The sequence below is a fragment of the Sminthopsis crassicaudata genome, chromosome 1 (genome assembly GCF_048593235.1).
Source record: "Sminthopsis crassicaudata isolate SCR6 chromosome 1, ASM4859323v1, whole genome shotgun sequence".
NCBI classification, from domain to species: domain Eukaryota; kingdom Metazoa; phylum Chordata; class Mammalia; order Dasyuromorphia; family Dasyuridae; genus Sminthopsis; species Sminthopsis crassicaudata.
The window spans coordinates 343549622-343564148 of record NC_133617.1 but is presented as its reverse complement, the minus strand read 5'-3'; the positions used below and the strand labels follow the sequence as shown (position 1 = coordinate 343564148).

At 32.1% G+C, this 14527-nt stretch overlaps 1 non-coding gene across 1 annotated transcript; it reads left to right on the top strand.

Annotated features, from left to right (window-relative positions):
- Nucleotides 1–2975: 2975 nt before the first annotated feature.
- On the top strand, nucleotides 2976–3078 carry LOC141552311 (U6 spliceosomal RNA). Its single transcript, XR_012485116.1, has one exon. It is a non-coding gene; the product is annotated as a U6 spliceosomal RNA (small nuclear RNA).
- The last annotated feature ends 11449 nt before the right edge of the window (nucleotides 3079–14527 follow it).

Genomic DNA, 14527 nt, shown 5'->3' with positions numbered 1-14527 from the left:
GAGATCTAAAAATCATCATAGCTCAGTGAAAACATCTGCTCTACGCACAGCAGCAGTCAAAAAAATGAACAAGATGTCAGACTGTGTGAAGAAGGGGATAAAAAATGCATGAAATGATTTAAAGGCATTATTGTGAACTCCCCCAATAATCATTTTCTTAAAGATCTGAAAAAAGAAAACATAAAAAGTGGGGAAAATGTAACTGGTACCTAGTTGCTATGCATATATTAAGCTACTTTCACATTCAAAAAATAAATAGAAATGCAATCTATAATCATATTTTCCTTGCTTAAATCAGTAACATAGAATAGTCTCATCTAAAAGACTTTAGTCAGTTTGAGTCATCTTCTTTCAGAATATAATTGTAAATGACTAAACATGTCAAGGAATTCTAAGAAGAAAATAATATATAAATTTCAGATGAAAAGATTTTCCTTAAAAGGAATCAAGGTAAATTTAGGATTGGCTACTCAATCCAACTGGAGCACTCCTTATGAAGCCCTGCGGATAAAAATTGAAGCTTTTGGCAGCTTAATTTGATCATGGCTGGTCCAATTGCTGCTGACATCATGTGAGAATCCCTGAAAAAGCTTCAAGGAAAGTTCCAATGGAATTCTTGTTTTTTCTGAAGGTTTAACTATAACTACATCCTATCTACACTTTATTTGTTGATCAATTAACTTTATTAGTTTTTTTTTTTTAAACCTCAAAGTATGGTCTAAACAGAAATATGAACTAGTTGTCTTCCATTAAATGATTTTCATTATTGAAGTACTTTAGTATTTTCCAAATACAAATATGACATTTTTAAAATTCTTTTTATTCTACTTTCACAATATTAATCTTATGAAAGAGATCTCCAAATAAGAGGCTATCTTCTTGCACTATAGAAGGTTTAATAAAGCCATGTTACAGTTACTACAGATAAATGAGCACAGCGTTGAAACATTCCATTGAATACTGTCTTATCTATTGAGAGGCTCAAAAAATTGAACAAGTATGCTGCATTTTAATTAATACATACTTATATTTAATATCTAACATTTCAATATTATTTAAAAATAGTATGAGTGCCTTTTGTAAAAAATAATTTAACTTATTTTGTTCTCTTTTTTACTTTTTCATTGTCATCTGTGAAGTTTAAAATATGCTATTGTTTATTTTTTAATATGTATCATTGTCCATTAAGTTATCCTGCTCCAGAATAGAAATTATCTCTTGAAATAAATGTTTGTATAAAAAAATCTTTATGCTTATAGGTGATAATTAATTTTACAATAAAATAATTTTAGTAAGCATGATACAAATTTATAAAAAATATTTTAAATTGGTGTTGTAATTAATGTCACAAAACATTTATCATATCAAAGATGATTCAGAGAAAGAATGCTTAAAATTACATGTTTTTTGTGCATAATATACAATGCCAAATTTATCACAATTCTATTTACTTTGAATTTTTCAAGAGGAACTACATTACACAAAATGAGATACAACAAATATAAAGGGTTCTTCTGATCTAGGAGATACTAAAAGACTGTAGCATGAACCTTAAGGATTATGTGAGCATATACATGTAGTCCCTTTCTACCAGGGAGTTTGAGATTGACAGTTCTTTCAAGATCAGGGATTCTGTACTACAGTTTAGGCATATTAGTGTCCGTGCTATATTTAGTATGAGCCTAGGGAGTTGTTGCAAAAAGGTCCAACCAGGTTGTCAAAGGAAGGGATAAATATATCAAGATTGAGAGTGAACAGGACAAAGCACCTATAATGAACATAGTAGATTTGGGCCCAAGAGTAGTAATTCAGCATTTACAGTCTGGGTGAGAGAGGAAGGTTCAGTCTTTAAATACATACACACATATACACACATGTAAACATGAATATTTACATGCGTGTATAAATATAAGTAAACAACTAGATAAATAAATTAATTATCTGGGACCTAACCATTTGTGTCATCTTTGTGACAAAATTCTTCTAAATACTACTTAGAAATTATATAAATGCTTGTCATTTAGTCCAAAATATTTAGCAAATTAACTGTATGATACATAACTTTTAATAAAATATTATAAGAGAGTTGTTTCATTTAATGCAATTTATTAATTTAATGAAAGGGACTATAATGGTTGAAGTAGCTCCTTCCCTTAAGACAGTCACATTCTAGTGGCAGGATCTGACATGTATACAGGTATGTCTAAATAAGGCACTTTGAGAAGGGGAAAAAAGCATTGATTAATGGTAAAACCGCAAGTGGTATCTGCACTCAGGTTTGAAATCAAATTAGGATTTAGAGAAATGGAAATGAGAACAGAATTTATTTCAGGTCTAAAGGACAGGCTTCTGTCAATGAAGAATGAGGAAATATTTAAGGTTGAAATCAACAAATTCCAACTCTACTTAGATTAGACTTCAGGACACATAAAGAGATATAATGTTAAATGTTTGAAAGGTCGCTCTGGAACAAGTATTTATTAAAATCTTACAAGATATCAGACACAATGATAAATTCTAGGGAAACAAAAAAAAAAAAAAAAAAAAAAAAAAAAAAGCAAAGGTCCTATCTGTGTGTATGTGTGAACCAAGTGCTGTGCTAAGCCCTGGAGAAATAAAGGCAAAAAGTAGTTCTTACACTTAAGAAGCTGACAGTCTATGTTATAAAGGGAGAGAACACCTGCAAAACACAATCTGTGGACAAGATATTTGGAATCTCAGTAGGAAATATTTTCATACGATAGATGCTAAAGAAAGGGGGCATAGAAAGTCACCTGCAAAAGATAGGATTTAAGATGAACTTGAAGGAATTCAGAGAACCTAGGAAGCCAAAGTGGAAAAAAAAAAAAAAAAAGAGGATGGCATTGACAAAGGTAATAATTAAGAATGGAACATCCTGTTTGAGGAACTACATGTATCCCCTATCTGGTCTTTCTACTATCAATAAATCCGTATCTTACAAATCTCCCTTAAAAATAATTCAGCAACACATATACTAACATTGGAATGATACAGAGAAAATAAGCATTGCTCCTGCAGAAGGATGACACACAAATTCTTGAGAAACAAAAAAGAATATAATAAACAAACAACTGGGAAAATCAACAGCAATAAAATAGGATAAAAATGATGTTGGTTAGTTTTATTTTGTACCCTTCAATACTTTCTCAGCTCCTTTTGTAAACATTTTATCTGTGTTATCAGCAAGTGCCAATTCCTGACTCCTAGACTTTCACAGAAGGGCCCAAGACATTATAACCCATTTCCTACAGTTATCATCCCACAAGGCTCATTAAATATAATTCACTTGCTCAGCTCTTGTTAAGTAACCTATGAAGCAAAAGTTGGTGGTAATTAACAAAACTATCATGTCACAAGCTAATCTTAGTTATATCTCTCTGCAATTGCTTTAAATAACAAAATTTTTCATATGAATGATTACCAGAAGTATCTTAGATTCATAAAAACAGAATTTTATCATCAGAATAGAATCACTGTGTTAAATATTTAGAGATGTAAAAAAATTACAAATCATCTAATAGAAAACTAACTTGATAGATAAAGAAACTGAGGCTTTGAGTTGTTATATGATTTCCTCAAATTCATATAGAAATACCCACAGATTCAAAACTTAGTTTTTTGATACTTAATCCACTTTCCTTTTCCCCCAGGCACTATTGCCTCTAGTATTAGTCACTGAGGTTAAAATCCATAATAGGAAAATAAATGAAATCTTTTGATTTTTTATCAAAAAGTACAGCAAAGACAATGACATTGGGTAGTTGAGATTCTTGATAATAATACTAACAATATTATCAATTAGCTTGTCCTTCCCAAGAATGAAAGCATTTATCATTTTATTTTTAAATAAGTTCTACATTCTTAGAAATGTATTCTAGTAGACTGTCAATTGCTTTGAAAGTCACCAATCCTGATGGAATCTCAAAAAAAATTGGTTCATATCTTGCAGTCAACATGGAATATTTACTGTTGTATCTGAACAAGAGCACCAGTGCTGAACATCTCACTATTTCACCTCTAAAGCTTCTGGACCATGTCAGAATAAGAGCAATCAATATTGGTTAATAGGCCAGATCTGTGTTATTAGTATTCTTTACAACTCTGGCATACTTCATTTTATGTACAGATTACCTATGAAAACTTGGGCTTATATCTTGTCTAGACAATTCCTTACATGGCCATTCAAATTAATAATGTGCCAGAATTATCCTATGCTTAATGCAGCTGTGCTCGGTATTGACTTTGAAAATTAAATTTACTCCACAGTGCTATTGACAGCTGAGTCTCAGGCATATTTAATGGATTTGAATGGAGATGGGGCTGTATCTTGTGCCTTCAAGCAAAATGTTGATAGCTCATCATTTTCATAAAAAGTGAGAAAGTGCTTTATCTATAAACATTTCATTCCTCAGTAGACTGAATCAATGTAAAAGGTGCTTGCAAATGTTTGAAGTTACTCATAGAGAAGAAAAAGAAAAAAAGGAAATATCCCAGTCACAGTCTGTAAAACAAGTGCTCTCCAGTTCACTTAATGTGTAGTTCAAAAAAACCAACTTATTTTAAGAGAGCTGCTTGAGTCCCAAGGAGTAAGGCACTATTCCTTGAATTTGATTTCAACATAATGAAAAATCTCATAAATGTGTATGTCTAAAAGCAGACCAGCCCAGGCATTCAAGTCCTCCAGTATTCTAAGAACTAAGTTAACCCAGCCACTATTTATTTCCATCATGCCTTGTCAAATTGCCAACTCTTTGATGGGGAGGCATCTCCTTTTAGAGGAAGAAAAACAAGATTTATGTCTCTGGGATTTGTTTTTGTTTTGCTGAAAATATCAATGCCATTAACCATGAAGATAATTTACCTAATTTTTTAGTGTAGGTGACTACATTTACATATCAGGATTAAGTGAAGATACTCAAAAATATACCAAATAACAACATTTCTGGAGATTGTCACCAATTTTTGTTCATTTCTTCCCCAAATCTCCCTAAAACAAGAAATTAAGGTAAACCCAATCCCGTATTTCCAGTGTCCCCTCAGCTAGAGATATTTTAAGATCATTAAAGGTATAATGCAGTAAAATCATTATAACAAATTTTAAGAGAAAAGTCAATACTAAAGGTCACCAATACATGAGGATAGATGACCACTACTCTTCTGTATTATATCATGAAGGACAGAAGCTACTTACATACTTATTCTTCCCCAACAAAAAATATTTCCTTGACTAGGTTATTACAATATCTGAAAAGCTATTAAATGCTTCTTTGTGATGAAACAAGAAGTTATTATGAATAATTAATGTACTAATGACTAAATATCATATATATTTTCCAACATGACTTCAAAATATTCTGCAGAAATGGATGACAAAGCCTGAAGTCCTATATGCATTAAACCTAATGATTTGTGAAATAAATTTTTCCTAAAATCTGTATATGTTTAAAATTCCTTTTTTATGTCAATGCACCATTCTTTCATCCAACCAGATTTTAAATATTTGTAGTTATATTTACTTTTCCACCTTTTTTTCTTCTTGTCCTCTCTCTATTATAATAATTTCTGTTTCACACTTCTTTGTCTTTCTAGTTCTACAAGAACTTGCCAACCCCTCCTTTTCTAGTTTTATAATTCAACCCCCATTATCTTTTGTCTGGACTATTTAACTTCCTAACAGGTCTCTGCAATTCTACATTTTTACACTTCTATTCTACATATATACATACACACACACATATATGTATGTGTGATTTTGTGTGTTTGTATATATAAATATATATGCAATCAGAAATTAGAGTTCTTCCTCTGGCATTCAAGCCTTTTCAAAATCTATTTTCAACAAATTTTCCAACCTTAGTTGATATAAATAATCTTTACTATGTGTGTATTTATGTGCATATGTGTATATACACACATACATGCAAACATTCATTTTTTAATCCTGAATATCTTTATGCTCCAAAACTGACCTTTCCTTAATGTGTTTATCAAGTGAATTATTTTAAAATATGTAATCTGTGTCTGAAACCTTTTGATTCTTTAAATATATATATATATATATATGTATATATATATATATATACACATTATATTGTGGATTCATTCAATTCTATTTGGGAAATTCCTATTTTCAGGGATTCTGTAACTTGTGAAAAGCTCTTAAATCTTTTCAATTTATTGTTTCACATTTCTTATTTATTTTCTATATTTCCTAGGATGTCTTTTTTCCCACTTTTTCCCTTCAGTACTATCATTTTTTCCCCCCATGAGGCTGGGGTTAAGTGACTTGCCCAAGGTCACACAGCTAGGAAGTGTTAAGTGTCTGAGACCACATTTGAACTCGGGTCCTCCCGCTCTATCCACTGCGCCACCTAGCTGCCCCCAGTACTATCATTTTGTATATAAAATCACATTTAAGTCTAAAAACAACAACAACAACAACAAAAATCTCATGCTTCATCTCTTCCAGGAATTCTAGGTGAATCTGTGCCTGAACGATCTTTTTCTTTCAGGTTATTTTGTAGATATTTTTAGTCATTCTCCTGAGTTTGTGAACTGAACATTAAATAATAGAAACAAAATTGATATAACTTGGTTGTGCAGTACAAAGAATGCTCCTGGTGGAGTTAAAAAGATTTTAGTTCAATTTGGATGAATTCCAGATTCGACAACTTACTAGTTCTATGACTCTTGACAAACACTAACAACCCTAATATAAAAGACACAACCAATAAGAAAAAAGGATAACTCATTAATTTACTAAGTGTAAGTCAATGATAGTCAATTTCCAATGTAGCAAGGGACAGAAATAGAAAAGTTTGTCAGCGCTTTGTAAATAATAGAAAATATTAACAAATCAAAGTTGTGAGCTTTCATTCTATAGGATCAATGATAAGTAAGGCCACAGACCTAGTCCTCAAGCAGCTTGTACTCCCTTGATAGAATGCTAGTTAGTCTGAGTGACTGACATCCTTTTTCTTAATCTATGCTGTAAGGACAGGGAATGACTCTTTTTTTTTTTTTTTTTTTTTAATTGTAATTCCCTCAACCCTTGGATAGTTACATTATTTAATAAATGTTGTTGAAATAATTAGTTAATTAATTATTTCTATGAAACCAAAAGCAAATTCCCCCAATTAAGATATAATAACCTGAATAGTATGGTGTGAATGTTATATAATCCAACTAATAGCTGTATCAGTTCTAAGGGTATTATTAAAACCTAAATTTTCTGTACCCACCAATTCAAGTAAACATAATAACAAATGTATTTTAGAATAACTATGTGTGTAGAAATGATTGAACCATAGTCAACTATTCTTAGATTATTATTATTATTATTATTGCTTTTTAATTCTGTGGAGCCCTTATTTCATGTAAGTCAAAATAATGCATTTTTTCTCTTATTGTCCTTATTGTCATTAATTTTTCATTTTTAAAGAGAATTAGTGTCATTACAGGGTAATACTTAGACTTGAATGTAAATGGGATTTAAATGACACAGAATTGCACAAAATTGTCAGCCTCACTCTCTCTTCCAGAATCACTCAAGTCCAATAACAGAATAAGTCAGGAAAACTGACAATGACCTGGGATGCAATGGATGTCCTTGGTGTCTTTAATGTCTAACAAAGCTCTAAGAACTTCACAGGACCTGTGTCAGCTGTCTTCATGGCTGTTATGACAAATTGTTTTCATCTGTCCATTCCCATTGGGGGATGTCTTTACATGCTTGTGGTAGACATACCCCTAACTTATCAATGTGTTTGAAGCTTACTGAGGACCTAATCCACCTACCATTTCATTTTTACTGGAGTGCGGCCACATTACATACTACACATTATTAGAGTCACAGGTGAAAGTTGGGTGACAGAAGGATAAACAATCCTAAAAAGGGCCAGGCAAACCCTCATATCAGAGGAGACATTCCTCTCTAAACACCCCATATGCCCTTTTGGTCCTTGCGAATACTTTTATAAGCATTACATCTAATTTTGATATCTCTGATGAGGATAATCACATTTGAGAAATACTATATTTACTATATGTCCTGTGATAATTTCCTTGAAATATTTAGGGAGCGTATTAAAGACATGGTTTTATCAGCTGAGGAGATTACACAAAGATAACTTATATTGCATACAATGAAAATTAAGTCTTTACAATGACTGTGATAGTTGAAAACTGTCCATATTAAAGTATATAATATATGAAATAAAAATGTGGAATATGAAGCATTATGAAGTGTCTTGAGCAAGTTATACTTTTAATAAAGGCATCTGTTTAAAAATTAGAGGTACAAACAAGACAACATAGTATGTCTTTTAGAAATTAAAAAAAAAATACAAAACTGGTTTTATCTGTTCATATCTGAAGATGTGTGTGTGCATGTCATGTGAAAACCTCCAGTGTTTAAAAACTCCAATAGTTACAAAACCTCAAAAACAGAAAGAAATATAGAAACAAAGCATTCAGTAAGTTTTGTCTGGCTTCTCTTTTTTTCCTAATAATCTAGGTATATTGCTGATAATTTTACTGATATTCATTCACTATCTCCAGATAGATTTTATTTGCATAACAGGTCCCAGAGGACTTACTTATAATAAGGCTCTGCTGAACATATCAATGTACAAACCTTTCCTAAAAACAGACTTTTGTATTGAATAGAGACACTAGAGTACACTGCCTCTAACTGACTTTAACTAATAGAAAATATGAGCCCCTTTTCTCATATACTACTGTTTCTGTTACTTAACTTCTGTTTTTATAGTCCAGTCCACTCCTTATTTTAGGCTTTATAAAAGTTTAGGCCACAGGAACTACTTGTAATGAATTCTATTATTAATAGCTACTTCCATATTTAATTTCAAAAAGGAACTAACTTTTTAATCTGATTTATTTCTTCCTTCCTTTTCTTTTATTCCATCCCTCCCTTCTTCCTTCCCTCCCTCTCTTCTCTTTTTTCTTCCTTCCTCTTTCCCTCCCTTCTTTCTTCCTTCTTTCCTTTCTTTCTCTCTCTCTTTTTCTTTCTTTCTTTCTTTCTTTCTTTCTTTCTTTCTTTCTTTCTTTCTTTCTTTTTTTCTCTCTTTCTTTTTTTCTCTCTTTCTTTTTTTCTTTCTTTCTTTCTCTCTTTCTCTCTTTTTCTTCCTTCCTTCCTTCCTTTCTTTCTTTCTTTCTTTCTTTCTTTCTTTCTTTCTTTCTTTCTTTCTTTCTTTCTTTCTTTCTTTCTTTCTTTCTTTCTTTCTCTCTTTCTTTCTCTCTTTCTTTCGTTCTCTCTTTCTCTCTTTTTCTTTCTTTCTTTCTTTCTTTCTCTCTTTCTTTCTTTTTTTCTTTCTCTCTTTCTTTCTTTCTTTCTCTCTTTTTCTTTCTTTCTCTCTTTTCTTTCTTTCTTTCTTTTTTTCTCTCTTTCTTTTTTTCTCTCTTTCTTTTTTTCTTTCTTTCTTTCTCTCTTTCTCTCTTTTTCTTCCTTCCTTCCTTCCTTCCTTCCTTTCTTTCTTTCTTTCTTTCTTTCTTTCTTTCTTTCTTTCTTTCTTTCTTTCTTTCTTTCTTTCTTTCTCTCTTTCTTTCTCTCTTTCTTTCGTTCTCTCTTTCTCTCTTTTTCTTTCTTTCTTTCTTTCTCTCTTTCTTTCTTTTTTTCTTTCTTTCTCTCTTTCTTTCTTTCTCTCTTTTTCTTTCTTTCTCTCTTTTCTTTCTTTCTTTCTTTCTTTCTCTCTTTCTCTCTTTTTCTTTCTTTCTTTCTCTCTTTCTTTCTTTCTTTCTCTCTTTCTTTCTTTCTCTCTTTCTTTCATTCTCTCTTTCTTTCTTTCTCTCTCTCTCTCTTTCTCTCTCTCTCTCTCTTTCTTTCTTTCTTTCTTTCTTTCTTTCTTTCTTTCTTTCTTTCTTTCTTTCTTTCTTTCTTTCTTTCTCATTGGCCCAAAAATGATAATGATGACTATTTTCAATTGTGACAGTTTTAAAAGAGATTCAAATTGCAATGGATCTAAGCCAGTAAAACAGAACTTCTCATGACTAATTTCATTTGGAAACTAATGTATTATATTATGCCTCCACTTTTCTCAATTGTACAATGATTTCAGTAAGCTTCTGTTACAATGATCACAAATACTATGATCTCAGTAAGCAAACCATGTAATTTATGATTGTTGTCCACAAATTTAGAGAGTAAAGCAGTATCCCTGTTGAGCCAGAACATAACTTCCTGGTCAGATTAGATGCTTTGGGAAAATGTTCTCAAAAGCCATCAGGAACTACATCATAAGTCATTGCTTTGATATAATGAAGAATTAGTTGCAAAAATGTATTCATATAATAGTCAAATCAGATTCACATGAAAGGAATGTAAATCAAATCATTTTTAAATGTATAAATGTAAAAGAAACAGAAAATGTTTGTATCACTTTTTAAAAAAATCAATTCTCCTTGTTTTAGTATTTTGACCATGAAAAATTATACATAACCTTTTGAATCACTGTTAAGTTGCATTATCTTCAGTCTATAAAGTGATTATCAATTTCAAGGTTTATATTGACGTTTTAAGTGTTCTTTCAATTAGGATAATAACCATAATGTGCTGGTCTAAATGGGTTTTTTTTTCACTTGGATGGACAAAGCTTATAAGTGATTATCATTTTCTTTCATCTGCCTAAAATTTAATTCATATTTTCTTCCCTATGTATTTTACTATGAATTCTGTTGCCATTACTACTTAAAGTGTCTCCCATGTTCATAATCTTGTGGTTATCTATGCCTTTTCTCTTTTCCCTTATTTCATAGCTGCCAATTTCTCTGTCCTATTCATTTACCTCCACTACATCTTTTGTGTGTTCACCTTCCCTTCTTCATCCCCCCTACCATCATCCTGATTTTGGCTCTCAGTATCATCTGTATGGACTACCCCCATAAAACAAGTCATGAGAACATAATTCATAACAGAAATGAAATACAGAGGCCAAATCAGCCAATCCTTTAATTTTATTGAAGAAGAAAATGAGGCAAAATATTTGAGTGACTTGCCTGGAGTTGAAAAGTTACCAGATGCTTGAGATTGGATTTGAAGCGAGGCCTTTCTGACTCCAAATATAAATCACTAGGCTCTATTCCACAGTGCCTATTTGCCCCACACAACTTTGCCTAAAAAAACATCTCTTTAGACATATATTTTATGTCATTTGCTGCTCAAGTTTTTGAGTGAATCCCTTTTATAGTAAAGTTTGACTTTCTTTTCTTGGTACTCAGGCCTCTTCACAATCTGACATCATTTTACCTATCCAAATTTATCTCCTTTGTTTCTCCTAATACAGACCTCTCTGATTTATAAAGACCTTAATTACCTGGATCCTTTCTACATTTCCAGAATTCTTAACAAAAAACATTTCTGCTCTCTCTTGCCCACATACTCACTGATCAAATTATTTCCTTGGTATTTTTTGCACATGAAATTCAACTCTAGACTCTGATCATTTTTTCTATTCTCCATACCCAAAACTTTCTTTTCCTTCATAATTATCTTTTGTCTTTTCTGGATCCCTTCAAATCTCAACTAATGTCCTTTTTTCTACAAGTAGCTATTCCTATTCTTCCTTAAACTTAAGACATTCTTTTTAGATCATTTTTGTATCCTTTTTGTCATGTTCCCCCCCCATTAGTGTGAAAGTTCCTTGAGTGCTGTTCTTGAGATCTAGCTGTGTTTTCTTTTTTTTTATATATCCTTATCATTGAGTACCTTACCTAGCACAGTAAGTTCTAAATATGTGGTTTTTTTTTAATTTAACTGATTTTGACTAGTAACCTCAGCTTCCTAAATTGTAAAGTTGAGATAATAATAGCATGTACCAATCTTGAGTTCTTTGAGTATTGAATAGAGTGAAATTCATAAAGGTCTATATAAATCTTACAATGGTTATCTTTTGCCATTATATTTGTACAGCCTCCACTGTAATGTTCTGTTGTCTCCAGAAACTGCCAATCGCTCTCTGGGAGGAGATCTGCTGTCTCAACTCAATCTCCTGACCAGACTCTCCTTCCTCCAGAAAGCTGCTCCAACTCTGGCCTAGAACAGACTCTCTATCTCCCGAGTGCCACCCTCTTTTATCCTCCCTGAGAATGGGCATGGAATAACTCAGGGGCTTCTGGGAAAAAATACTTCAACCAATGAACTTGCTCCTCCTAAGCATGCCAGCTCCTCCCCAGAAGTTCTAAAGGGGTAAAACTCCCAGTAAAGGCCAGAACTAGAGAATTGTTAAGTACCAACTTAGCACTTAGTAAGAATATAATATCTCATTATCTCATTAGCACTTAGTAAGAACCTAACACTCCACCACCACACCCTATCTTTATGACTCTGTTCAACCCATTTTCTAGTCCCACAATGCCCTTCTAACATTGTTTATATCTTAAATCCAAACTTAAAAACAATCTCAATGCCATTTGCTCCAAGAAAGTTTTTCTGCACAATTACCTCCGCAGACCTCATATTGACATTCTTCTACAATCTTTTAATATTCTTAAGATAAAGTATATATATATATATATATATATATATATATATATATATATATGTATATATATACACACCTATATTCAATGGTGTTCTTATTAGACAACAATCAAAAAGCTGTGGGAGAATAGGATTTTGTCTTTTGCCTAAACAAAACTCAAAATATAATAGAACTAAATACATGCCTATTGAATATATGTAAAATCTTTCTTCTCCAATACGGATTTTCCTGAATGTGCAGCTAGTTCCTTCCTGCTCATACAAGGTAGGACTTTGGTTCATACCAATACTTTCCTCTCTTTCCTTATCAGTGGAATTTTTTCATTTACAATGATCATATACTAAGGGTGTATCTTTTAGAGAGTCCATCTAATTATAAAGGAGCTATGTATCAATTATTCTTGAAAACACAAATGAATAGATTTTTCAAAGAGCATGCTCCAGTGAAGGCACTTTTTGAGGGCTTGTCTATAAAAAGATTTTCAAGAATGCACTTTACACTTGCTCTTAATTTGATTTCTAGGCTATTAAAAAACTGAAAGACAATACCTTAAAGTCAGATTTAAATAATTAGAAAGACATTCAGTGCTCATGGATAGGCCAAGCGGATATAATAAAGATGACAATACTCCCGAAACTAATCTATTTATTTAGTGCTATACCAATCAGACTCCCAAGAAACTATTTTAGTGAACTAAAAAAAATAACAACAAAGTTCATATGGAAGAACAAAAGGTCGAGAAATTCAAGGGAATTAATGAAAAAAAAAGTCAGAGAAAGGTGGTCTAAGTGTACCTGATCTAAAACTATATTATATAGCAGCAGTCACCAAAACCATTTGGTATTGGCTAAGAAATAGACCAGTTGATCAGTGGAACAGATTAGGTACAAAGGACAGAAAAGGATACAACTATAGCAATCTAGTGTTTGATAAACCCAAAGATACCAACATTAGGAATAAAAATGCATTATTTGAAAAAAAACTCTTGAGAAAACTGGAAATTAGTATGCCAGAAATTAGATATGGACACTTAACACCATATACCAAGATAAGATCAAAATGGGTCCATGATTTAGGCATAAAGAATGAGAACATAAATAGATTAGAGAAACAGAGGATAGTCTACCTCTCAGACCTGTGGAGGAGGAAGGAATTTGTGACTAGAGAAGAACTAGAGATCATTATTGATCACAAAATAGAAGATTTTGATTGCATCAAACTAAAAAGTCTCTGTACAAACAATACTAATGCAAACAAGATTAGAAGGGAAGTAACAAACTGGGAAAATATTTTTATAGTTAAAGGTTCTGATAAAGGTCTCATTTTCAAAACATATAGAAAATTGATCCTAATTTATAAGAAATCAAGCCATTCTCCAATTGATAAATGGTCAAAGGATATGAATAGACAATTCTCAGATGATGAAATTGAAACTATATCCACTCATATGAAAGTGTTACAAATCACTACTGATCAGAGAAATGCAAATTAAGACAACTCTGAGATACCACTACACACCTGTCAGATTGGCTAAGATGACAGGAACAAATAATGATGAATGTTGGAGGGGCTGTGGGAAAACTGGGACACTGATACATTGTTGGTGGAGTTGTGAAAGAATCCAGCCATTCTGGAGAGCAATTTGGAACTATGCCCCAAAAGTTATCAAACTGTGTATACCCTTTGACCCAGCGTACTACTACTGGGCTTATATCCCAAAGAAATACTAAAGAGGGGAAAGGGACCTGTGTGTGCCAAAATGTTTGTAGCAGCTCTTTTTGTAGTGGCTAGAAACTGGAAGATGAATGCATGTCCATCAATTGGAGAATGGTTGGGTAATTATGGTATATGAAGGCTATGAAATATTATTGCTCTGTAAGAAATGACCAGCAGGATGAATTCAGAAAGGCTTGGAGAGACTCGCATGAACTGATGCTGAGTGAAATGAGCAGAACCAGAAGATTACTATACACTTCAACAACAATATTGTATGAAGATGTATTCTGATG